General features: G+C 39.0%; 1 protein-coding gene and 1 long non-coding RNA gene across 5 annotated transcripts in view; one reads left to right on the top strand and one right to left on the bottom strand.

Moving 5' to 3' along the window:
* The window catches only part of LOC128016610 (teneurin-3), a 281,615-nt gene that overhangs the window by 195,467 nt on the left and 60,745 nt on the right, over nucleotides 1-25,403 (bottom strand). The gene's annotated exons all lie outside the window — the stretch shown is intronic.
* On the top strand, nucleotides 5,585-10,332 carry LOC128016635 (uncharacterized). The gene is made up of 4 exons (XR_008184227.1): nucleotides 5,585-6,201; nucleotides 6,811-6,876; nucleotides 7,435-7,551; nucleotides 8,707-10,332. It is a non-coding gene; the product is annotated as an uncharacterized LOC128016635 (long non-coding RNA).

Below are 25,403 nucleotides of genomic sequence, written 5' to 3'. Positions count from 1 at the left end.
TACACTGACCTAATGACTATTTCTGGATTATACCTTGTCACTACTGATCCTATCTGTACAAACATTAAATCTGTGAATGGATTCACACTCTGCTGAAGCCTCGTTACAACACTAGAGCATTTCCACACCACGACCAACATGTCAGGATTTATTCATGCCATGACCATGACCACGGAGCCTGCTCACATCAAGCCTGCCAAGCCAAAGCCTGCTCACGGCAAGCCCGCCAAGCCAGAGTCTGCTCATGTCAAGACTGCCAAGCCAGAGCCTGCTCACGGCAAGCCTGCCAAGCCAGAGACTGATCACATCAAGCCTGCTAAGCCAGAGCCTGATCACGTCAAGCCTGCCAAGCCAGAGCCTGCTCACATCAAGCCTGCCAAGCTGGAGCCTGCTCAAGTCATGCCTGCCAAGCCAGAGTTTGCTCATGTCAAGACTGCCAAGCCAGAGCCTGCTCACGGCAAGCCCGCCAAGCTGGAGCCAGCTCAAGTCATGCCTGCCAATACAGAGTCTGCTTACCTCAAGTCTGCCAAGCCAGAGCCTGCTCACATCAAGCCTACCAAGCCAGAGCCTTGCTATGTCATGGCTGCTACTCCAGAGCCTCTACCCAACATACTGTGGCTGCCACACCAGAGCCTCCAGCCAATATAGACACCACATTAGAGTCTTCAGCTATCTTGGACACCACTCCAGTGTTTTCAGTTGTCATGTATGTAGCATCTGAAGATTCCTAGATGTTTGAGACTGGCTTCCAGTTTGGAAGACACACCGCTTGTATCGGTGCGAGCAGCTGGCATCTTGAGGGTCTCTGAGGTGGTCCCACTGTCAATTGTACTCCCTGTTACGGCAATGGCCTTTTTGTGTTTTTGGGCTGCACACTGCTCTAGTCCATGAGTCTGCTGCAGGACCACTCTAGTCCATTTATCTACCCCAGAGCCTGCTCCAGTCAATGAGTCTGCACCAGAGCTTTCTATAGTCTATGAGCAGGCTCCAATCCAAGAATCCACTTCAGAGCCCACTCAAGCCATAGAGCTCGTGTGTTAGTTGCCAACCTATGAGTTTCCTGTCTGACCACAGCGGTCATGGTCATACGTAATCATTCTGCAAGTCCTGTCTTGTCTAAAGAGGCTGTCTTTGATCTCAGTCTGCCCTGTTACATCCAAGGAGGCCATCTATGAGCTCTCAGCCTGTTTGGTTACAGCAAAGGAGTCCATCCCTGAACCCTCTGTCTGTCCTGTCATCGCCAACAAGATCGTCCCTGAACCTCTTGCCTCTTGTTCCTGTCACGATTATTGAGGTGTCTGTCATTTCACAGCTATGGAGGCCACTCACGAACTCTCTACCTGCCATGTTACTGCCACTGAGACCCTCCAAGGTAAAGTCCTGCAAGGGTCCACCTGTGATAATATAAAAATTAAATCCGCACCTGCCCAGACCCGTTAATATTTGCCCTGTTACCCGACCGCGCCCGCGATAAATCACACACACTAAAATCTTTCCAATTAAAGTGCTTTATTTCTTATCTCACACCTCTCTCAACATCACGACAGTGTTATTAATGTGCTAATGAAACGAAAGTGCGCTTTGTTTTGCACCATTCAAGTAGCCTACCATCGGCACCTAAATAGGCTATGGAACCTGATAACTATACTCAAATATACCTATTAATGAATAAAAAAGAACTAGAAAAAATACAACCTGAGCCTGTCGTTCACAAACTATGCATTTACTTTGCCTTAAGGTTACTGTGCAGGGTACCCGTGGGTACCCGACCCGTTGCAGGACTTTAGTCCAAGGTCTATGGCTCCAGCCTGGTTTCCTAATCCTTTATGGTCACTCCACGGACCATGTCCTCCACTGCTTCATGGTCCAGGCCCACCTCTGCTTCACAGTGCATGGTTTCTGTCACTACTCCACAGTCCAGGTCCACCACTGCTCCACGGCCCATGTTCTTGTCCACTGCTCCATAGTCCAGACCCACCACTGCTCTGCGCTCCAGGCCCACCACTGTTCAATGGCCCAGGCCCGCCACTGCTCCACAATCTAGACCAGACCTTGCTCCTTGGCCCAGGTCCACCACTTCTTCACAGCCCATGGTAATGCTCTCTGCTCCAATGTTCCATAATCTGTGTCTTTTTCCGCTTGTATACATTGTACACACACACACACACACACACACACACACACACACACACACATATACACAAAATACACATACACACACAAAGTGGGGACATCCCATAGGCGTAATGGTTTTTATACTGTAGAAACTGTATATTCTATAGCCCTTCACCAACCCTACACCTAACCCTAACCCTCAAAGGAAACTTTGTACATTTTTACTAGGGCTGTGCAAAAAATCAAATGCGATTTTCATGCACATCTCATCAGTAAAGACGCTCCTGTAATTAGAAGTATATCTCCAGCACGTGCGTTCAGGTGGCGATTCTTTGCCGATTTTGAAAGCGATTTTGTGTTAGTTGTCGGTAGACTACGGCTCTGTGTAGTAACTGCCGCTCCACCTGAACCAATGTTGCCAAGTCTGCATTCTTTTCCATGTCCGCGGTTCGAAGCAACCCCAATACCAATAACATCATATTTAGCCCCTAAAACGCTAATTTTACCAAGACAACCATGCCAAAAAACTAAACGTATATTTAAACCCCGGGAAGCAATTTTATTTATTTTTTTATCTGGGAACCTCCTGGAATCACGATTAGTTTTGGACTAGTTTTGAGAAGCAACAGGGCAGGATTTGTTGTGAAAACCTGGCAACCCTGATCTGAACACACGTGCTGGAGATAATACTTCTAATTAAAGGAGAGTCTTTACTGATGAGATGTGCATGAAAATCGCATTCGATTTTTTGCACAGCCCTAATTTGTACTTTCTCAAAAAAAAAAACAAAAAAAAAAAAAACTCATTCTGTATGATTTATAAGCGTTTTGAAAAATGGGGACATGGGGTTATATCCTCATAAGTCACCCTCTCCTTGTAATACCTGTGTCATACCCATGTCATTATACAGAGTTGTGTCCTGACACACACACACACACACACACACACATATCATGAATAAATAACCTTGTGGTTTGAGCTAAAGAAACAAAAATCGTGAAAAATTGGGCTTTTGTAACTCTTAAATTTAGGAAAAAATCCTTTTCTTCTGTCTCAGTGCGCAAGTTAATATCCTTATCATAACAGCCAGAAAGAGAAAATGGAAAATAGAGAAATGATCAGTGAAAAAGGCAGTTAAATTACCGGCTGAGCACACTTGATGATGACTTCATTCGGAAGGTTAGAAAGCAAGTAAAATGAACTGGAGAAAAAATCAACAACAACTAACTAAAAAAATCATTCCTTTTTCTGTAACACTGCCAGAACTCCCATCATTCTTAACAGCTTGGAAACATCAGCTGGGCATTTCCAATTTTATGAGAATTTCTTCTCTCCATCTTTCTTCTTTTTTTGGCCGGTGGGAGGGTTGCAGGTTTATGTTTTGCCAGCTTGTATGATATGAAAGCTCAAAAACAGAAGAAACACAAGCCAGACCAGCACAACTGTATCCAATATAAAATGTAAGAGTTGTGTTTGAAAGTAAAGTGAGAAATTGAGTGAAAGAGAAAGAGAAAAATAAAGGGAAGGAGGTCTGTAAATTGGGATCAAAGGAAATAAAAACTTCAATGTTAGCTGCTGTTGAGATCTTTTGTTTATCCAACAAATGCCATCATCATCATCATCCCACCATTAATCTCTCCTGTGACTATTTGAATCGGTTAGATGAAAGGAATGTGGAATTAAAGAAGAAGAACATGAGAAATGGACAGGAGGGAATGAATCAGGTTTGGAATGGAAGTGACCCATTTTCATATAGTAAGGGATTACCTGCCTAAACTCTGCTGCTCTTTTTCCTTTTGTCTTGTTGCTTCTTTCCTATTCGAAGAGGAATTGTGCTGGGCTGAACTGGACATGACTAAAACTGCTCACTTGACCTCAGTCTTAGAAAAAAAAAAAAAAAAAAAAACTCGTTCACATTCTTGTTTTCACAGGCTATAATTTCAACTAATGGAAAAGTTTTAATGTTGAGACACACATTGCTAGAATGTAAAGATATCTGCGGCAAAACATCAGAAGCTTTTTAGTACTCCCCAGCAGCAGATTAAAAGCCTGAAAAAATAATTGAAATATATTAAAAATATCAGAGCTGTGATGAACATATTGCGTGGCTTATATTGCACATTCATGAAATAGCACAAGTCTGGCTTTTTTGTGTTTAACACCTACATTATATATGGGTGTTAGCGCAGTGGATAAGACACACGTCTGTGGTGTGGGAGACCCGGGTTCGAATCCACTGTGAGGCACCAATGTGTCCCTGAGCAAGATGCTTAACCCCTAGTTGCTCCAGAGGTGTGCGACCTCTGAAATATATAGTAATTGTTAGTCGCTTTGGATAAAAGCGTCAGCTAAATGAATAAATGTAAATGTAAATATACTTGCAGGTTGCTTTGATCAAAGAAAATATGAAGATAAACATAAATGCAATAAAATCCTTGATGCATGAATTATTAAATCCCAAAGGTGAAAAAAAAGTTTTAAAAGAAGTCTTTAAAAGAAGAATGATTATTTATTTTTATTAACATTATTGTATTATTATTATTTTCTTATGCAAAAGTTGAAGAAGATTGAGTAATATCAACAAGTCTACTGGTGTTCTGAATGCCAATATGATTTTGAGTGGGATATTGAATACAATAGTTAAATAATCAATAAGTTAAAACTAAGCAACGTTTTAGATGATAAGGTTTCCCCAATGAAGACATTGGACTTGGCGCAGTAGTGCCGTCTTGGAGTAGTATTTGGGTCTGAGTCTGTTTAGCAGCTCATGTGTCACAAAATTGATTAAATTAATTAGACATGACATATAATATAGGAGTCAAATTAAAGTGTTGCACATTGATTTGGCGATTTATTTGATTCATAAAACAATTAATAAATTATGTTGTCCATACATACAATATATTTTACATATATATAAAAATATATATTTTTTTACTTAATAATAATAATAATAAAACAATTGGAGAATGTTTTACAAAAAAAAAAAACAAAAAAAAAAAAACATTCTAGCACAAAATTGTCACGTTTAATTCAATGTGTTACTTGCTGCTTCTTTGTAAATATTTTCCATACCATTTGTTTTTAATTTATATTATTTTTAATGTAGAAACTACTGAACACTCACTAAGAAGTGTTGACTCATGAAGTTAGAAACAAGCAGAAAGAGACAATGTAACCTGCAGAAAAAAGTCTGAACTTGGTTCACACACACACACACACACACACACACAAACAAAAAAAGGTTAAATAACAAAACAAAGAGTCGCAGAGATTAATGATCAAGGGTAAAAAGTCACTCTTGTTTTTTCTTGGTCACGTTTTGATTGATTAAAACAGATTTTAAAGATGGATAGCATGCATCAAAGGGTTAACAACAGAGCACAGAGAACGTTACCCAAACATGGAGGGAGAGAGCAAAGTATTTAGAGAGACGGGTGTGTTAGTGTGGGTATAGTTGTAATAATTATCTCCATCAGTAGAGCAGTTTAACTGTGAGAGCAAGACTTTCAGGCCACATGCTAATAATCTGCGATCTGGTAAGAGACAGACTCAACAGCTTGAGCTCATCAGACACACTCGCTCTAAAAAGTTGGAGAGAAACACAGAAAGAAAGGGTGTGAAAGACAGAGGGCGCGAAAGTGAGAGAGAGAAAGAGAGCAAGAGCGTTTTTCACCCCGCAGAACACCCAGACACTGACAGTGAGGGCTGGTAAAATTGGAAACAGAGGAGCTATCGATGTGAGAAAAAAGGAAACGTATCAAGGTAGGTGGGGGTGGATTTTACAGGGGTTGACAGAGGGTCCTTATGGAATAGGAGCACTCTAAAAACGGCTGGGTTATTTTTTAACCCAAAATGCTGGGTTGAGTCTGTTGGGTCATTTTGTTGGGTTATTTAATTTCTTTTTAAACACTTTTGGGTAGTTTCAATTTACCAGGTGTTGGGTTAAACCTGCTGGGTTGCGTCGCTGGGTTGTTTCAGGCCAGCGCTGGGTTATTTAACGCGCCTTGAAGATGTTTAAATCGCTCCCCAACTGTCACTTTGGAAGAACAACGGGGCAAAGCCACGGCTTTCAACTGTTTTAAGGTAAGTTTATTTAATGTTTTCAATAATAATTACTTTAAATTGGCAGAATTATAACTTTTTTTTGCAGCAACAATACTGTTAAACGTCTACAGGCCAACATTATTTACGTTAAATGATGAACAGTTTACCTCAAACGGCCAACCTACGTTACGCGACTCGCATAATCGTGTTAAGGTAACGTTATCTGAGACGACAGATTAATAAAGTTTTATTAGGTTTCAGAAAGTGACTGATGGCTGAAATATGCGAATACCTGTGAAAATAGAGGAAAAAGTAGTTTCTGACACTGAAAAGCGAATTTGATATTTAAGTGAGTCAAATGAGTTCAAAAAGTGAATACGACTTTCTGCTCTAATGTAAACGCCTGCAGTTGTCCATATCGACATTTAAATCATACAAATTACGTACAATATACTCGGACCGCAGGTCTAAAAGAACCGACGACCCAGTTCAAGTAAACCGGTTCAGTAATTCTCGAACAAAGTGATTCCCGGAAAAGAATCGACGTCTCAGGGTATTTCAAAGTACGCGCACGCACAGCGAGTGACGCTGGCCGCGTTAGTGAATACATACAAATTATAATTCAAAATGTGTTTTTTTTCCTGTCAGAAAAGCGCATGGATACATTTGTGAGAGAAAAACTGGTCGAGTGCAGTCTTATTGAGGCGTCTAACGGTAAGTTCTTGTTTATTATACATTTTACATAATTGTTTGTCTGTGATAATCAACTAACGTTAACCCTCACGTAACTTAAACGCACATATATTTTTATTTCGTGCTATAGTTAAAGCTGCACCAGAATGTACCTAATTTATTAATTTTCCAGATCGTGTTTTTGACTTGTCCTTATCACTTTGCTACATCTATAAGTTTTTATATATGGACTGTTTTACCTACGTGACTTGTCATAGAAATGTCTGTGTGCGCACATGCAGTGTGATCTCCCTTATCTGTGCCAGTGACTGTGTGTGTTTGATATAGTCATAGCCAGCATATTAACATAAAACTGTGATTTATAATAACTGGAACATCCCATTGATTAGACAGTTTGAAAGCACACCTTTCAGCCAATCACTATATCATATTCTGCTTCTGTAGACCAACTCATAGGTGAATTTAACTCATAATCATGATGGGTCAATTTCATGATTAACTTCACACAGTTAATTGAACTGAATCACTGTTATTAAAACAATTTGTATTTTTTCTTTTTTTTTCAACTTTATTTTAAAGGTTGGAACAAACATGAAATTCCTTAACTGAGCAGAGTCCACAAAACCCCATCCAGTTGTCGTGGCGATTTAAAAATGCCAGCAGATCTCTCAGGCATTGATCATAATCAATGGACAGGTAAGGATATTCTGAACTATTTTCAAAAGGAATTGCAAATTGTATATTTAATTGTATTTTTCCACATGTGGACATATACATTGTGAAATAGTCCAAACTCAATTGAAAAGCATTTGTATTTCAGATGCCTTACACAGAAGTCGTGGGAAGTCGTGGCCTAATGGTTAGAGGGTTGGACTCCCAATCGAAGGGTTGTGGGTTCTAGTCTCGGGCCGGCAGGAATTGTGGGTGGGGGGAGTGCATGTACAGTTCTCTCTCCACCTTCAATACCACGACTTAGGTGCCCTTGAGCAAGGCATCGAACCCACAACTGCTCCCCGGGCGCCGCAGCATAAATGGCTGCCCACTGCTCCGGGTGTGTGCTCACAGTGTGTGTGTGTGTGTTCACTGCTCTGTGTGTGTGCATTTCGGATGGGTTAAATGCAGAGCACAAATTCTGAGTATGGGTCACCATACTTGGCTGAATGTCACGTCACTTTCACTTTCTTTCACTTTCAGAAAGCTGTCAATTTGTGTCAAGGGTGGGACTATACTATGGGGCATGTTTGTATTGGGAGATATTTTGTAGTTTTTACCCCAAATCTCTCACTGTTTGCACTCTGATGCACGTCAGCAAACAACATTGCAGTTCTACTCTTATTTACCTAGTTGCATATTACCCTATATTTTATGCCTCCGGTGAAAAGCATTTGGTTAATGATGAATATTGACCAATAGTACCATGTGGATCTAACTGTTAGCAGGGGATAGTAGCTGCATTTGGGGTAAAATGACAGAATTATTTATTGTGTGAGGTGCCAAGAATATAGGGAGATCCGGGTTGCACTGTCTGTTCTTTATCACACATCTCTCGGAGCGGCAGCTGCCTTTAGTAGTGCCTTAACCTCCATTGTTCAAAGAATTTTGCACAGTTGTCTTTGAGTGACGTCACCTCCCAATACAAACACTCTCCATAGTATGGTCCCACCTCTGACAAAAATTGACAGTTTTCAATGTGAGGCATTGGAAATTCAGATGCTAAAAATTCCATTTGAGTTTTGGCAGGTAACATGTGCGACACAGTGAAAAAACAGACATGGTAATTCATAAAACCTTATGTACTTGTTCTTATGTTGCATCTATGCTAACATTAGTCTGTTTCTCTCTTATTCCAAGGTCACCGTAGCCACCCGTATCCAGTACGTATCCAGATCAGATGGAGATCATCATCTAGAAAGGACCTCTACATCCCTGAAAGACAGCGGAGACCAGGACAACTAGAGCCCCAGATACAGATCCCCTGTAAAGACCTTGTCTCAGAGGACCACCAGGACAAGACCACAGGAAACAGATGATTCTTCTGCACAATCTGACTCTGCTGCAGCCTGGAATTGAACTACTGGTTTCGTCTGGTCAGAGGAGAACTGCCCCCCAACTGAGCCTGGTTTCTCCCAAGGTTTTTTTCTCCATTCTGTCAACGATGGAGTTTTTGTTCCTTGTTTTTCTTTAGTTGGGGACAATTAATATCAAGCGATATCATCCACTTGATTGCACAGAGGGACGATACATCACTGAATCAATGACGAATTGACTTTAACTGAAAACTGAGTGTTTACTTTTGTCCCTTTGCATTATTACACACTATTTTCCTATTCAATACTGTAAAGCTGCTATGATGCAGTATTTGATCGATATGACAGGCTTATTACTCATAATACATGGAAAATACAGCTACAAACTGACTTTGTTTTTCCATTTGAAATTTGGCAGTCACTAAACTGAAACCGTAATTTTTGTTCAGTGTTTTTGAAACAGTGTTTTTGTTCAAGATTTGCAATTGTGTTTGGATTGTCACAATTTGTCACAATCCAAATGTGGAAAACGCAATTGAAAATATAATTAGCAATTCCTTTTGAAAATTGTCCTTCCATAGACAGGCTCTATAATGGAGTACACTGCTCTGAGGTGTAGATCTTTGCTTCAGAGCTTAAGTGTTTGACAATAGTTCACCCAAAAATGAAAATTGTCACTAATTATTCACCCTGGTCTGAAAGCTCTCGAATATCAACGAAAATATCTTAACTTGTGTTCTGAAGATGAACGAAGGGCTTACGGGTTTGTAACGACATGAAGTTGAGTAATAAATGACAGAATTTTCATTTTTGGGTGAACTATATGTTGAACTACCCTAAGCAGTGCACATCTACCTACGTAGGAGTCTTTATATACTTGATATAAATTTAAGGACATCTTTAAATGATTTTACATTTAAATTTAAAAATGTTAATTGTCAATGTCATTTCACTGTGTATTTAAATAGCTAAAAATCTCAAAATGTAATAGTTAAACAGCTAGACACAGGTCATTCAGAAATAATTTTCTTATTTATTGCAACTGTATTTCTGTGATTTTTATTTATTTATTTTGCATTTGCTGGAAACAAAAAAAGGGAAAATTCCATGTTGTTTGTCATTGCTAAAAAATTTTTGAATGTCAGATGGCATTAAAAATATTTTTAAACAGTCTAAATAACCTGTATTCTTCATTATTTATTAATCCATGATTGCTTTGTTAAGCAAAAGTGAAATTATGAGAATAACCCAGCAAGAATAACCCAGAATCATAAAAATGCAAACCCACAAATGGTAAAAATGACTCTATCTTGGGTTTTCTCAATAACCCAGCATGCTGGGTTAAAATGTGTAAACCAGCTTGCTGGGTTACTTTAACCCAGCATGTGTTCTGTCCAATATTTACCCAGTGCTGGGTTGCCAATTGGGTTATTTTTAACCCAGCCATTTTTAGAGTGAGGGTTCGCTGTGGATGAACATGGTGTGAAATTGAAACTTTTGGACGACGCTGCAGCCAAGCGGCAGCATTATCAATGCTACATAATCACTGGAACTGTGGCGTTATGGAGGGAAGCGGCCCAAAGAAAAGTAGCCAGAGACTTCATTTCCAGCCGGCCGAAATGAAAGCTCTGCTCACTGAAGAGCGGTCAGAGATAATATGTGGCGGCCTGGTGCCATCAACGCAGGATTTGCCGGAACACCCGAACGTGGCGCGACTTTTCTTTCTCATTCCTTTTTTTTTTTGCAACTGCCTCTGCCTGGAAGTATGAAGGCATCATTAAAATGTTCCAGTTCAAATGGTTGTCACTCTGCGCTTTCAGAAACATTCAAAAGCACGTCACAGCACGACTCTCTGCAACACTCTGCCACAGCGCCAGTGTCAAACACTCCATGCCAGATGTACAAGAATGACAGGGAGTTCAGGCCCGTCTCTTTCCCTGAGAGAGGGAGAAAAAAGGGATGAAAGAGTGTTTAGGTAGTGTGTGTGTGTGTGTGTGTGAGAGAGAAGAGTGTGGGAGGAAAAATAGAAAAGAATGAAGAGGGATGAATACGAGACAGAGAGAAAATGAAATATAGCACCAGTCTGTTAAACATCGCTGATCACCCAATATAAACGACATCATTTCTCTCAACAAATCGCACCCAAATGCTTTCAGCTGGAAGTGTTTACCCTCTCCCCCGTATATATCTCGCTGTTCTCTGTGATTTATGCTGCCTCGTGGTGATTGGCTGTAAGTTTGAGCTGCCACGGTCAACAGGATGCCACCCAGTTCCAAACTGGAGAAGCCCGTTCTCTAAACTTCCCCATTAGCAGCTCTAATAAAGAACAGCCTTTCAGTTAGACCACCACTGACACATATTAACACACACACCTGGACGGCAAACTGCAAGACATCGGAGCATTACAAATGTGTATAATTTACCCTCGAGACTTTAGAATAGCTAAAGATGCTTCGATCGTTAAAAAAAAAAAAGAAGAAAAAGAAAGTGCGAGATTGTGTTGTTTTAACCTTGGTTGCCAATGGTTCCTATTTATACTGATGGTTTGGAATCTGCCATGTATTTTTTTTTTCACTTGACAGATCCGGTGAGTTATGTTTACCACCCGAGGTAACCTATCACATTAAACTAATGCATCTATGTAAATGTCTATGACATGTCAGTGCAGGCAGCAGAAGATGTCAGTCAAAGCATGTGTGATTATAGGACAGCGGTGCTGAGTGCTAGCAGAAACCCGAGCTGGTGGGACAGGCCTCTAATAAATTAGCCCCGCTTCTCTTAATCTATGTTGGGTGTTTTAAGTGGGGCCCAGTTGTTTCCAGATGGCGGAGGGCTGAGTTGGGTAAGTGTGCGTGTGTGTTAATGGCAGTCAGAGGGTTTTAGGGAGGTTAGGGGGTGAGGGTCTAATGGCAGCTGCACAAGACACAATACAATGGCGTGACATCGATGGCTAATTCAGACGAAGACCAAACTGCTCCGTTTTCACAACAACATACAGCTGCGCAAAAACTACACCAATCAATGAATCTTCCTACTTTTACTCTTAAATCTGAACCATATTCATATAAGACATTTATATTTCATTTAAAGGGATAATTCACCCCAGAATTAAAATTTGATCAATGTTTATGTCGTTCCAAAACCACGAGACTTCTGTTCAACTTTGGAACACAAATAAATACATTTAATATTCTCTCAATTTGATATTCCCTCAGTAATTTAATATGAGCTTTAAAAAGTTCAAAAAGACTGTGTAAAAGAATGAATCCATAGAAATCAGGTGGTTTAAGCCAAGTCTTCTTAGAGAAACAGAGATTTCTTTATATGATGAACAGATTTAATTTAGAAGTTTGTAAATTGTGCATGCCTGACATGTGAGAACAAACATCATTGTTTCTTATGAGTGTAGAAAGACGTTGTTAAGTGAGTAACAATGACAATTTTCATTTTTTGGGTGAAATATCCCTTTAAATGAATGTTTAATTCATATTTGTTTTTATTTAATTCATAATTTATTATATATTTTATCATTCAAATTCTTTACGTATGTATTCATACAGAATGACTTCTTATTTTATAACTTTATATTTAAGAACTTAAAAAAAAAAATTAATCAAATCAAATAAAAATAGAGGAAATCCATGCATTGTATCGAACACAAATATACAGCAAGGGCACAAACTATAAAACACAAATACATATGCCCACAAGCCACTGAACATGTCTGACACGAAGAGAGAGCAATGAAACAGAACTTTGGCCCAGGAGCATCACTGAGCTTGTGGAAGCACTTGTCTCGCCCTCCCTCCTCTCATTTAGCGGTGGCATAACCCAGTCATCTCTGACACATCAGCCAATCTGTTAAATGAGAAAGCCATCATTTGAGAGAGAGCGAGAGAGCATGAGAGAGAGAGCGAGGGAGAGAGAGAAATTCATCTGGTGAATCTTTTAAGAGGAGTTCCAGTAAAGCTCCATATGGCACAGAGCAGCAACAGCAGGCAGTCGGGGAGGGGAGGGAGCGAGAGAGAGAGAGAGAGATTGCTATAGAGAGAGATGGAGAAAGAAAAACATGCAGTGAGACAGCAAATCTGACTGTGGGCTCCTTGATAAAGTCATAGAAAGTCAGCTCAAACGGTGTCTTGTCGACTTGTCTAAGGGGCCGTTCACACAGGGTATGTTCTTGTCTTCAAAAACATCGAGACATGTCTCAGCAGCTGAAGACATCTATCTACGGCATGTTTATGTCGATAAACAGCACCTACGGATGCAAAACCTGTCCTATTTGAACTTTGCCAGGCCTCCTCCACTGTCCCTCTCCTGCATCACCAAGAAACTCTCGCTTCTTCCTTTCCGCCATCCCTCAACGGTCGTCCGACCTGATAACCTGCTTCTTATCTGAGCAGAGCAATGAGGTCATAATTACACAAAGAGAGAGTATTAATCCCACCCAAGAGAGCAGGAGGATTAATGCCCCGAAACAAGCTCCTGTTATCGGAGGGTGAGGGATGGACAGAGAGAAGAGTGGAGCAGGGCAGCACATTGACAGCTCCCACTATATGGGGGAGGTCGAGTCATTTAATAAGCCACTCAGGAAACAATACGGAGGATGATCAGCACACCGGGAGCTGCTTCGTCTGAGCTCAGAGAGTGAGAGCCAGACGAGCCATCCAGCGGTTTTAGCTTACACACACACATGCACACACACATGCACGCACACACACACACACACACACACACATATAATGTATAATTAAAAAATGCATCTGTTAGTTTAGAAATAAGATGATGATGAAGAAAAAGAATACAAATCTGACTGCTTAAAAAAGCACTCTTATCGCTATTTAGTCGCAACTAAATAATGACTAATTTCCATATAAAGAACAGGGATCAGAAAAGGACATGTGAGTCATGAATATTTACCTTCAAATTAGACTCATCACAAGATCTGTGCTGAGGCAGCAGAGGATGGGACGCACGGCTCTGTCATCTGTGTTTCTGAAAGTCCTTTCTATCCTCTTGGGAAATTGATCAGAAGAATTAGCTTCCGTTTCATTATTATTATTAGAATGGAATGGAGTTAGACTCTAAGTTCAAAAGTAAAATAAATCAATAAAAGATCTAATAATGAATCAAAATGTACAACACACTCTCAAAGACATAAAAGGGAAATTATCTAGGCACAAGGCATGCGCCGAGATTCACTGATACAGTATGTTGACGTGAAATCTCAAAGGTAAAATTTCAACTAGTGAATGCTATGAAAAAGTTACTCGAGGACACAGAACTGAACAAATCCTAAGATAAAAGGTAAAAATGCTGCATCAGTTGATAGTAGTAGTCAAAATTCTTCACAGTTCTATCCAGAGTTTTAGCTGGTACTGTGTACATCGCAGTATGAGGTAGAGAAACTCTAAGGATTTAGAGAGGGCAACAATCGGTCTGAGAGAGAAGTACTGTACCAATTCAACTCTTGAACAATTATAAATAACATTTAGCAATAACTCAGAATAGAATAAATTCAGATCCTTTTCATCTTGTCTTGTACCAGTGCCTTTTCTATATACTGCAAAGGCATTACAGAAGCTGCATCTAAAGTGGGATAAATTGAATGCTGCACAAAGATTTTATAGGCACTGAAAAAACATTAATAAAAAAAAAACAGTCGATCTACATCAATATTTCATGCTTAACTGAATGTGTTATTTTTTTGTCACTGTGAAATTTAATAGTAATTTCTGAGTGAAATTTATTTCTACACCCCGCCCCCCATTTCTACTACTTTTCAGTTTCACCTTTCCTCACTATTGCAGTAAAAAGTCATTTGTGACCCTGGATCACAAAACCAGTCATAAGGGTCAATTTCTTTAAATTAAATGAACAAATCATTTCCTTTGATTTATGGTTTGTTAGGATAGGACCATATTTGGCAGAGATACAACTATTTAAAAATCTGGAATCTGAGGGTGCAAAAAAGAAAAAGAAAATTAAGTCAAATAGAAAAATTCAAAATACTGAGAAAACGACCTTTAAAGCTGTCCAAATAAAGATCTCAGCAATGCATATTACTTATCAAAGAATTGGTTTTAAAATATTTATGGTAGGAAATTTGCTAAATGTTTTCATGGAACATCCTAATATCCTAATGATTTTTGTCATAAAAGAAAAAAATCAATACATTTGACCCATTTAAAGTTTTTTTTTGTGTGTGTGTTTATGTATGCTGTTGTTTTTATGTTTCTGTTCATTACAGAATCCTAATCTTAAGCACCAAATCAGCATACTATAATGATTTCTGATGGATCATGTGACACTAAAAACTGCAATAAAAAAAATTAAAATTGTAAGAGTTTTTGAGTCCTGTTGTTAAGTTTTAAATTGTAAAAAATATGTCAAATTGTAATTAATAAACAATATATATAAATTCAAATATCACATCTCGGTAACACTTTAGAATAGGTAACACTTGTTAACTATTAACTGCGACATTTCTCTCAATAAATTCTTAATTTCCTGCTTATTAATAGTAAGTAAGGTAGTTGTTAGGTTTAGGTATTGGGTAAGATTAGGGACGAAGAATAAGGTCAAGAAGAATAAAGCATCATATGTGTTCTTAATTAGCATTAATGCATGGCTAATATTCTAGTAATATGCATGCTAATAAGCAACTAATAGGTGTCACCTATTCTAAAGTGTTACCATAGATGTGTAGCATTTATACCCATAATTTTGAGGCTACACAAAGCAGTACATTTGCTCAGGTGGTTGATAATTACCATTAATTGTATATCAGTGTTTTGCTCTTCCTCTCTCTCTATTGAGCTGAAGAGGAAGGAGGTGGAGGGAACATGGCCCTTCACAAAGCAACCATTGATGAAACACTTTTTTGCTCTTGCTGATAGTACCAAGGAGCACCTTTCAACCATACAGATGCTGGACAATACTGTGATTGTTGGGTCTTGGCCGCAGGCGACTGTCTACAGTATCAGACACCGGTTACCCTCAACTACTCTCATATACAATGTGGAGACTGAAAAACAAGGAAGAGGGTGGGGAAATACAGTTCCCACAATCCTCTTTTAAAGGTACACAAGAGAGGTGACTTATGGGGGAGTGGGGACAAAACCTTGGCCAGCACAACGAGAGCACTGGCAAGGCTTGAAACAACATGGTGCAGGAATACTTCCTCTAGGAGGAAGACAATATTCCTGACCTACAAGAAGGTGCAACCTTCTGTGGCCTCAGAGATATAGACCATTAAAAAAACATTTTCATAATGTGACAAACATGTCAGCCTTCACTCTCACCTCGTTTTTTTAGCCTCTCTTATCCCTTTTTTATGGACACTTTTTCAAGTGGCTTTTCAGGGGCCAGGGTGATTTCAATTTCACAGACATAAGACAAGATCAAGACCTTATGGACAGCATAATCACTGCAGAACAAAAGCCTCTCAGCCCAGAATAATATACAGATTAGAGTCTATTATCAGATAAAGTTGCCCGTTGTCTCTGAACTCCAGCGTCTGTTGCATCAGAGGCGACTTGCTCACCCCTGACCTGAGATGCCTTCCCCTGGTCTTTACCTGTCTTCTTTTCTTGATGGAGGATTACGCACAACAAAGTGAATTGTAAAGTTTCGGAGAAGCGTGAATGCGAAGAAAGTTGGCCACTTAAGTTAGCGTGCAATGAAAGAGATGCGTGGGCTAACGATAACTTCCGAGATGTCGGGAAGAGACTCAGCGGAGACTTGGACCGGCTCGGTGCATACACTGGATACTTTCGGAGGTATCAAGTCACAGATATTTTGAAAATATACAATTTCACGACGCCTGCATAACCAGTGCACAGGAAACAGATTAAGATCTCAGTCCCTACAGTCTGATGAGTGTGCAAGCGTGTGTTGTGGGACTAATCAGCACACATTTGGCTGGTGTGATATTACCAAAGACAGGTCTCTAAGCTGTGTGTTGATAATGACATGGACAGGTAAGGTCAAAAGCATACAGAGCTGAGAGCCCACACTAGTTCGTTTTTATACCACAGTAGGATCCTTCAGATCATGGGACCATTGACTTTTATGCTTATATTTTAAGCTAATTATATCTGCTACACCCTAATACCAAAACTATGTCTTGGTTTTCTATTTGCCGCTACATTTAACGCACAGTGCGTGACAAATTCTGGCATCAACAAGCTCCATGCAGACTGTTCGCAATCAGTGCTTTACAATTTACAATGCTTTTGCCCACACTTTGCATCATCTGTGCATGCTCCTAACTGAATTAATTATTTGGTCCACTAGGTGGCAACATTCACAGTTGGGCCTCTGTGGTAAAAGAAAAGCTGAAGAAGATGGGAAATAATAATAATGTGATCAGCAATTATCAGACACAAGCACATACCAACTGCAAAAATAAGAAATTAAAGAGATTTGTAGATGATCTTAGGAACATATCAGATGTGCTAATGCATTGCAGAGACAGACTCCAATTCATTTTGGTGTCACATCATCAAATTTGTTGATGCATTAGACACAAAATCTATTTTTTTTTTTTTACTAAGGTCTGAAGATGATCTTAATCTAACTTGGACCAATGGTCAAGGAGGAGAAGAAAAATAGATTTTCGAATTGGTGGATTGCAAAATGGCAAAATGGTGTAGTTCGATCCCCACAAAGCTAGTAAATCAAGGGTGACACACACACAATGAAAGCATCAGGTGTTACAGTACCTCGTTTGGCACTCATTATCAACTTCTACCGCATGTAGCAGCCTAGTGACGATTTCCTCTTCTCACAAAACACAGTCACTATCTATCATCGACTCATTGTGAGGAAATAATTGTATTATGACATATCTGTTTGGGTTTTGGGTCTGTCCATCATCTGAGTCATGTATCAAACTCAGACAGTTTCACTCTCAGGTCAGCGGATTGTCAGAGCACTTCATTACGGGCGGCAGGACACAAGTGATGTGATTCTCCCCGATTCCCCCTTCCTCTCCCTCCCTTACTCCATGCCTGGAGTCTAACCTATAAAAGCATGCTTGAGTCTGGGAATTTGCAGCTGCAGTGTTGATTTCCCAGTGCAATACGGTGCTCTTTTGTTAATATTGAAATCAACCCAACAGTTAGCACGGCCCACACCGTTATGTTTCTTTAAAGCAGACTCTCGGTAAGGAAGGCAGGGAGTGAAATGGAATCAGTTATGGTTCTTACATTCTTGTGACAGTCTCACAAGGAGTTATCAAAGACCCCCCCACCCCCACACAACTGACCTAATGCTCACCTCCTCAGTTGGCTTGGACACATCATTAAGAATATGCATGAGAGCGATGTTTTTCTTCTCTGGTGCTATACTACAGCAGTGTTGTAGTTAGCTCATGAACCCTCAGGGCTTTCTGTGGGGTTTGTTAACAGAATGAAGCATGAGAAAGGGTCCTGGATAAAGACCCAGGGCAAACACATGTGGTTTGGCTACATTTTTACCCAAAACCATTTATCCTTAGAAAATTTTATCAAAAGCATACACAGAAAGCATGAGCTGAGAAAGAGGCAGGAGTGTAGGATACATAAAGGGAAAACGTGTTTTATGGAATACACTAAAACTGACCACTATAAAAATGATTTTAAAAAAACACAACTACTTAAACATCAATGTTTTCCTTTCAAGCCTATACACACCACAGTAAAAAAACCTCTGCAGCTGGACAAAAAAGACAAATGTTTTATGCATTGTGATTCAATGTTTTGACAAATGCATGTAAATATGTAATTCAAACCATACAAAGACAGAATAACTCGATCAGTGCACTGCACTGCATGTTTACTCGTCGCATAAATTAAATAAAGAGCAAAGAAGTTCTACCATTTCAAACATGCAGCTGGTTTTGTGATGTTTACAGCTCATGGTTTATTTACCCACGAAGCAGGTGAATACACTCATGGAGAGAGGGGCTGTTACGCTTATTTGGCTTTTAATGCTAAAGCTACAAGTCACCACGGTGTGTCATGCATATGTTACAGAACTTACTGGAATGGTCTGTGATAGACGGCAAACCTGCCAAGACATTTACCCGCACCTGAGAAAACAATGCATCCATTTTAAACTCACACAAACTCACACACCCATAGCAAAGGGGATACTCGGCCTATGACAGGAGTCACAGGCAGCTTCCTGTCTCTTCACATTACTTGGTATCACACGGTGTAAACAGTTTCCAGTCACTGCGGGCTACGCTCCTCACTCCTCACTGCGGGCTACGCTCCTCACTTCTCCGAGGGTGCGCTCATCAGATATGTTTAATCAGGCTGTTGCCTGTCAGGTGGCTGTGATTCAGGTGTGCTGAAGTCATACCTTTCCACATTGACCATTTTCTTCTTCAGAGTAAATTAATACAACAGATAATTGTGAGAGATTGATATAACAAAATAGACATATTGTGAGATAAAAGTTGCAATTATGGAAAACAATATTGTAATATCAAAATATAAAGTCACAATAATGAAAATAAAATGTAAATGTAATTTTACATACAAAGAATCGTGAGATCAAATTCCAAAATTGATAAAGTCACAGTTGTGAGATATTAAGTAGCAGTTACAAAAAGTGGTTATTGTAAGTTAAGTCGAAATAATGAAAAAATAAAATAAAAATAAAATCACAATTAAGATATAAAGTAAGAAGTATGTGAGATATAAGATCACACTATCAATAAACAAAGTCTTATTTGTGAGATATAAACTTGCAATTAGAAAAAAAAAATAACTGAGAGTTATAAAGTCAAAATAAAAAATAAAATCACAATTAAGATATAAGGTAAGAATTGAGAGCAATTAAGTTAAACTTTGAGATATAAAATCACACTATCAAGAAATAAAGTCTTAATTACGACAAATTAGCGATCACAAAAACATATAACTGCAGAATATAATGTCACAATGATAATAACAATAATGAAAATATAAGTAAGATATAAAGAAGGAACTGTAATCTCACAGTTCAAAATTAGATATAATTTATTCTTAAAAAATGTAAGATATAAATTATGCTTTGAGATATAAAGTCGCAATATCAGAAAATAAAGCCACCAATCTGACATATATATATAAATTATATGAAGTCACACTGTTTGATTTAAAAACAACAATGACAAGTAATTAAATCAGAATTGTGAGATGTATTCACAATTATGAGATATAAAATCAATTTATTTATTTATGTGTAATAATTTCCTTTTCTTTTACTCCGAAACAGAAACTGTCTTCCATAGCTTTCGAAAATCCCATTTGAGATCTGTCATTTATATTTGCAGACGATAGTAGCAGAGATTTGTACAACTGAAAACAGTTGAAAGCACACTCACACGCTCCAAATTCACTGAGTTTAGTTCCACCGAGCCCGCGAGCGAAGCTTAAACGTCAACAAACCCGAACACTCACCTTCCTGACATTCCTGATGGAAAATAATCCTGTTTCTACAAACACTCCAAAGGCTGCTGGCTCTCTACATACATCAGAATCTAAAGAGAGAGAGAGCGAGAGAGACAGACAGAGAAACCTCTGAGATAAGCAGCGAGTGCTAAGCTGGCCGTTATGATGTTTGTGGCCTGAGACAGCAGAGGGTGATGTGGCGGCGGCGAGCCTGGGCTAAGATGACTCCCTTGAGTCGTGCCCTCTTTCCCTTCACCTCACTGAAGAGCCTTACATAATCCTGACAAACAAATAAACAACACAGCAAACAAGCGGCGCATGTGGTTTAAGATGCCACAGCTGCAACAAACAAAAGACAAGGGACGACAGTACTAAAACAACAGTTCGTTCTGTTGCGTGTCCACCCAAATACATCAAAAGAGAGCTTCAACTCATAGGAGGGTCTTCTTTTTACCTTCACCCTAGCCCCCCAGCTGAGGAATGTAGGTCATGATACAGAGCTATTTCAATACAGGCAGATCACAGTGCAGCAGGGGCGCAAACACGCATTCACAATAAAAACCCCTTTCATGAAGCAGAAGCACATTCTGACAGAATAAGAGGGCTTATAAGAGTGTGAAATTTCAGAATGGATAAAAATATCTGCTGGAGTGCTTCACAGCGGTGTGTCATTTTGCCGATTCCATTCGTCGATTAGCTAAAACGGGCTCTTTTCGCTTTCGTATATGTAGATTTGCACCTCCTCTTGCCCTCGCTATCTTCTCGAGGGGTTGTGTCAGCTGAATAATGTAGAGGGAGTGGTCGGATGGTTGGTTGGGAGTCCTCCTGCTGGGCTGGGATCCACGGGTCAAAGAGAAGGAAATCTCTCAGACGCAGGAGCCTGACACATCTGGGCCGTCTCAAGCGACAGTGCCAAGCTCCTGGGTCCACGATGGTTCACCCCTGCCGTGTGCCGAACCGCCGAACTGAGCTCTTTATCTCCGTCTCCCTTTCAGTCTTTTTCTCCTCTGCCACTGCGTCTCCCATGGCCCTTCGCTCCCTGCTGCCCCTCGTCTATAGGTCGGTGCGTATGGATGAAAGAGAGGATTTTATTTCGTTGTGACAATGAGAGAATAGCTGCTTCTTTCGTATTGTGATGTTTGGAGAAATGTGTGCATGTGTAAGTGTTAGAAAGCTCCCCTGTAGGAGTTTGTGTTGACACTTGGTTTGGAGTAAAACTGGGAGAGTCTGGCAGGTTTAGGATTTATCTGGAGAAGAAGTATGTGTGTAAAAGAGAGAAAGGACACATGATATTGTGATAGGCTGCACTCACCAAAACAGAGGAAAACACACCGAGTCCCTGTTGCACATCTGTGCCTAAACTAAATATAAACCCATAATATAAAATGCTGTGAAATAATAAAGAAAATTACAATTTATACAGTTTAATAAAATGGTAAATTGTAAATATATATATATATATATATATATATATATATATATATATATATATATACACACACACACACACACACATACACACACACACACACACAATGCACATAACATTTGCAATATTAAAAATAATAAATAATAAAATATAATAAATATATATTTTAAAATGTTATAATACAATTATTATAAACATTCAAATCGAACTGTTAATCAGTAATTATTATTTAAATAATATTAAATGAAAAGTATTTAAATAATAAATTACCTGATATTTTGTTGCATGATACTCAATTATTATTGAAATCTTGTATGCATTTTTTTGTGTGATTTATGAGCGCCAATATACATTCCTCATACTAATTTATTGTGAACCATTATTATCAATTGCTGACTGATTTTAAATTTCTAAATTTATAGTGGCTACAGTTTCTATTGTATTAATGCATTTATCAACTATTAATGCAAGAAATTAAAATGTCATATGATCTACTCGTTAAGACCTTTTTTTTTTGACAAACAACAAAATCATAGAAAATCGCAGGAAAAATCACTCTACCAAGTTGACTGTCATTTGGCCATCCCATGCTCTTAAGAAAAAGAAATTGTCCTTTAATGACTGCACCGATTTCTTAGCTCTTGGTCACCAGGTATTCGACTGACGTGACTGATGGTTATGTGTTAGATTTCCTTTATGCCTCCCTGTACAGAAAGGCTTTACAGATCCCCTGTGCTGTTCACTGGATATTAACATCAGTCTACAGTACTTCAGAACAGACCTAATGCACATATCGCTAGTCCTAAAGCCCTCTTCTCCGTACTTCTCTTTGTCTCTCTTTGTCTACCACATGCTGTCATGTACGTCACACAATAGCTCTACTACAAACCCTAGTGAGTCTCGCTGCCTGCACGCATAGTCTTGTGTGGAACAAAACCAAACAAGTGATGCATCTGAAATGCTCAACAAATGCAAACACTCTGTGCTGTGACTCGATTCAAAATCGATTTCAATACAGGCGATGTGACAAGAATGACTCTAGTAATACTCGAGTAAGCATAAATATACATAGAACACAATTTTTTTGTGAAGTATTTCTTATTGATTCTTTTCATTATTTAATTAAATTTATAATATAAATCACTTTCTTTATCAACCATCTTGGATTTTTATTTTCAATGAGTTTGTTGCAATGCTTTCTCTATGATGAACACATGATAATGTCTAAAATGAACATTCGTCTCTTTTGAAACAGCCTTTGGGTCAGAAATGTGCCTATGAGGAGGACGCTCACTAGGTTTTTGGAACAGAGCTTATGTGTGTCTCTCCGAAGCATTCTGAACTAACACAACCATTTAGTAAATTAAGGCAAATCTAATTTTCTTCCACTAGCTAGAGAAGCACATTTCTGCTAACACAAACACACACATTTTAGCGGCCTCAGCCAGAGATGTGATAGGACACAGCTGGGGGAGGTCAAGCTGACAGTAAGATGGAGCGGGTGTGTGCGACCTGACTAAATCCCCCCATACATCCAGTCCTGGACACACAAACACGGGGTAACCTGAACGTGCAGAGGCTACCGTCACCTATTCACTCAGTCTCACTTTACACGAGGACTATTTGTAGATAGAGTCAGGAAGAAACATTCTCACAACTACCGTGTATGTCACCGCACATCTCATCTGGATGTATAGAGAGTGTGAGAGTGATCGATAGGCCTGTCTCACTCCGCCACAACAGCATGTAGAGTGCACTGCAGCTGCGCCTCGCTCTGGTGATGCATCACAAACCCCGTCTGAAATAGCTTGATGGTAAGCACTTTTTTACACACTTAAGTGGATACGCATATGAGAGACAACAAATATGCCAAAGAAAGGGGTGGTGGTGGTGGGGGTTTGGGGGGGGGGGGTGATGTGTGAGAGGGAGAGACAAATATAGAGAAAGCACGATAAATTGCTTGCCACAGTGCATGATTTCTATCATACACAAACTGGAAAATTGCTAAATGATTTAGCTGTGGCCAAACAAAAGAACAGAATCCACAGTTAACATTTGAACTCATCTCAAGCCTTTCCATTAATTAAAAAAAAAAATGTTTTGTATGACTACAACAAGCAAAGTCATTGGCGCGCACACACACGCACACACACACACACACACACACACACACACACACAAGCAATTTAGCACAATGGACACTAAACAGACTACTGAGTTGGGAGAAAGAGGGTTCCTCATTATAATAGAACAGGGAGGGAGTCTAATTCTTTATTAAAAGCGGCTAGAGAGAGAGATAGAGACAGAGAGCACTAAAATACAGAGAAATACAGCACTAGCAGTAGTATTGAAACAAGTCAATTACCAGCAGCCCATAACTGAGTACAGCATGATACATTAAGACTACTGGCCTGGGGGAGTCCGTCTATATGCGCAAATATGACAAATTGTATAATTTTTTTAAATATAATTAAATTAACTTGATTTCATATAAATTAAATAATGTATAAATAAAAAAATTGTATAAAATTGTATAAAATTGTATAATTTATATATATATATCTATATATATATCTATATATATATATATATATATATATATATATATATATATATATAGATATATATATAGATATATATATATATATTAGGCAAATTTATATAATTTATCATTTCTTAAAGTAATGAATATAAATAAATATAAATATATCTTTTCTTAATTAAATTTTCTTTTAAATTTGGTCTGGATATATTATAGGCAGGTTTCGTGAGATTTGCCCATATGATGGTGCAAAAGCCATATCGAATGACAATTGATATTAAACCATACTCAGTCTGTGGACAACATGAAACAGATGCTTGGGTTAAACAGCTCAACGCTGTCTCCTTTGTATGACATTTTATGTAAACCAGAACTTGGGACAATGATGACTATAAATGTGTTTTCCTTCCTATTTATTAATCTGAATGCCACAAGATACACAGAGCTAATTTGGTCTGCATGTTAGCCTCAGAGAAAGAAACATTCCCCTAGTACACACACAGACAGTATATACAAAGATGACACAAATCCAGAGTCATAACTCAAAGGCAGAGCATTGCCCTAAATCACACAGATACACAAACACACACGCAGCATGTGAACACAGCCTGCCTTCAGATCTTAAGTAAATAGCATTTAAAGTGCATCTACAATTACGCAATTACACACAGTTGAAAATATCTCACTGGTTTTAAAGGTAAGAAAGACAAGAAGACGTGACAAGACAAATACACTCCACTGGGGGCCGTTGCTTGTTGTTGGAATGGGGAAGCACACATCACACATTACTTATAAATACCAAAACACTTAACATGGCCCCGCTCTCTCTCTCTCTCTCTCTCTCTCTCTGTCTTTTTATTTGATCCTAAAAGCTGCTTCTCAAACCACCACTTAACACTGAAATTATTTGGAAAAACTGAAAAAAAAAAAAAAAAACTGGCCAACTCAGAAATGGAAGCTTTAGCCTAAGTTCTGCCAGGAAGACTCAATCACTTCGTCATTAATTACCTTCATCATTATGTCTTTATACTCCTGTATAAAAGATCGTACTTACACATGTTTGAGTTCGCAGATGCCAACGCGACAACAACCTCCACCCTCCCCACCACCACCAGGATGGTCCT

The sequence above is a fragment of the Carassius gibelio genome, chromosome A1 (genome assembly GCF_023724105.1).
Source record: "Carassius gibelio isolate Cgi1373 ecotype wild population from Czech Republic chromosome A1, carGib1.2-hapl.c, whole genome shotgun sequence".
Classification (NCBI taxonomy): domain Eukaryota; kingdom Metazoa; phylum Chordata; class Actinopteri; order Cypriniformes; family Cyprinidae; genus Carassius; species Carassius gibelio.
Note: the sequence above shows the minus strand (reverse complement) of the source record. Positions and strands in the feature narration are given on the sequence as shown.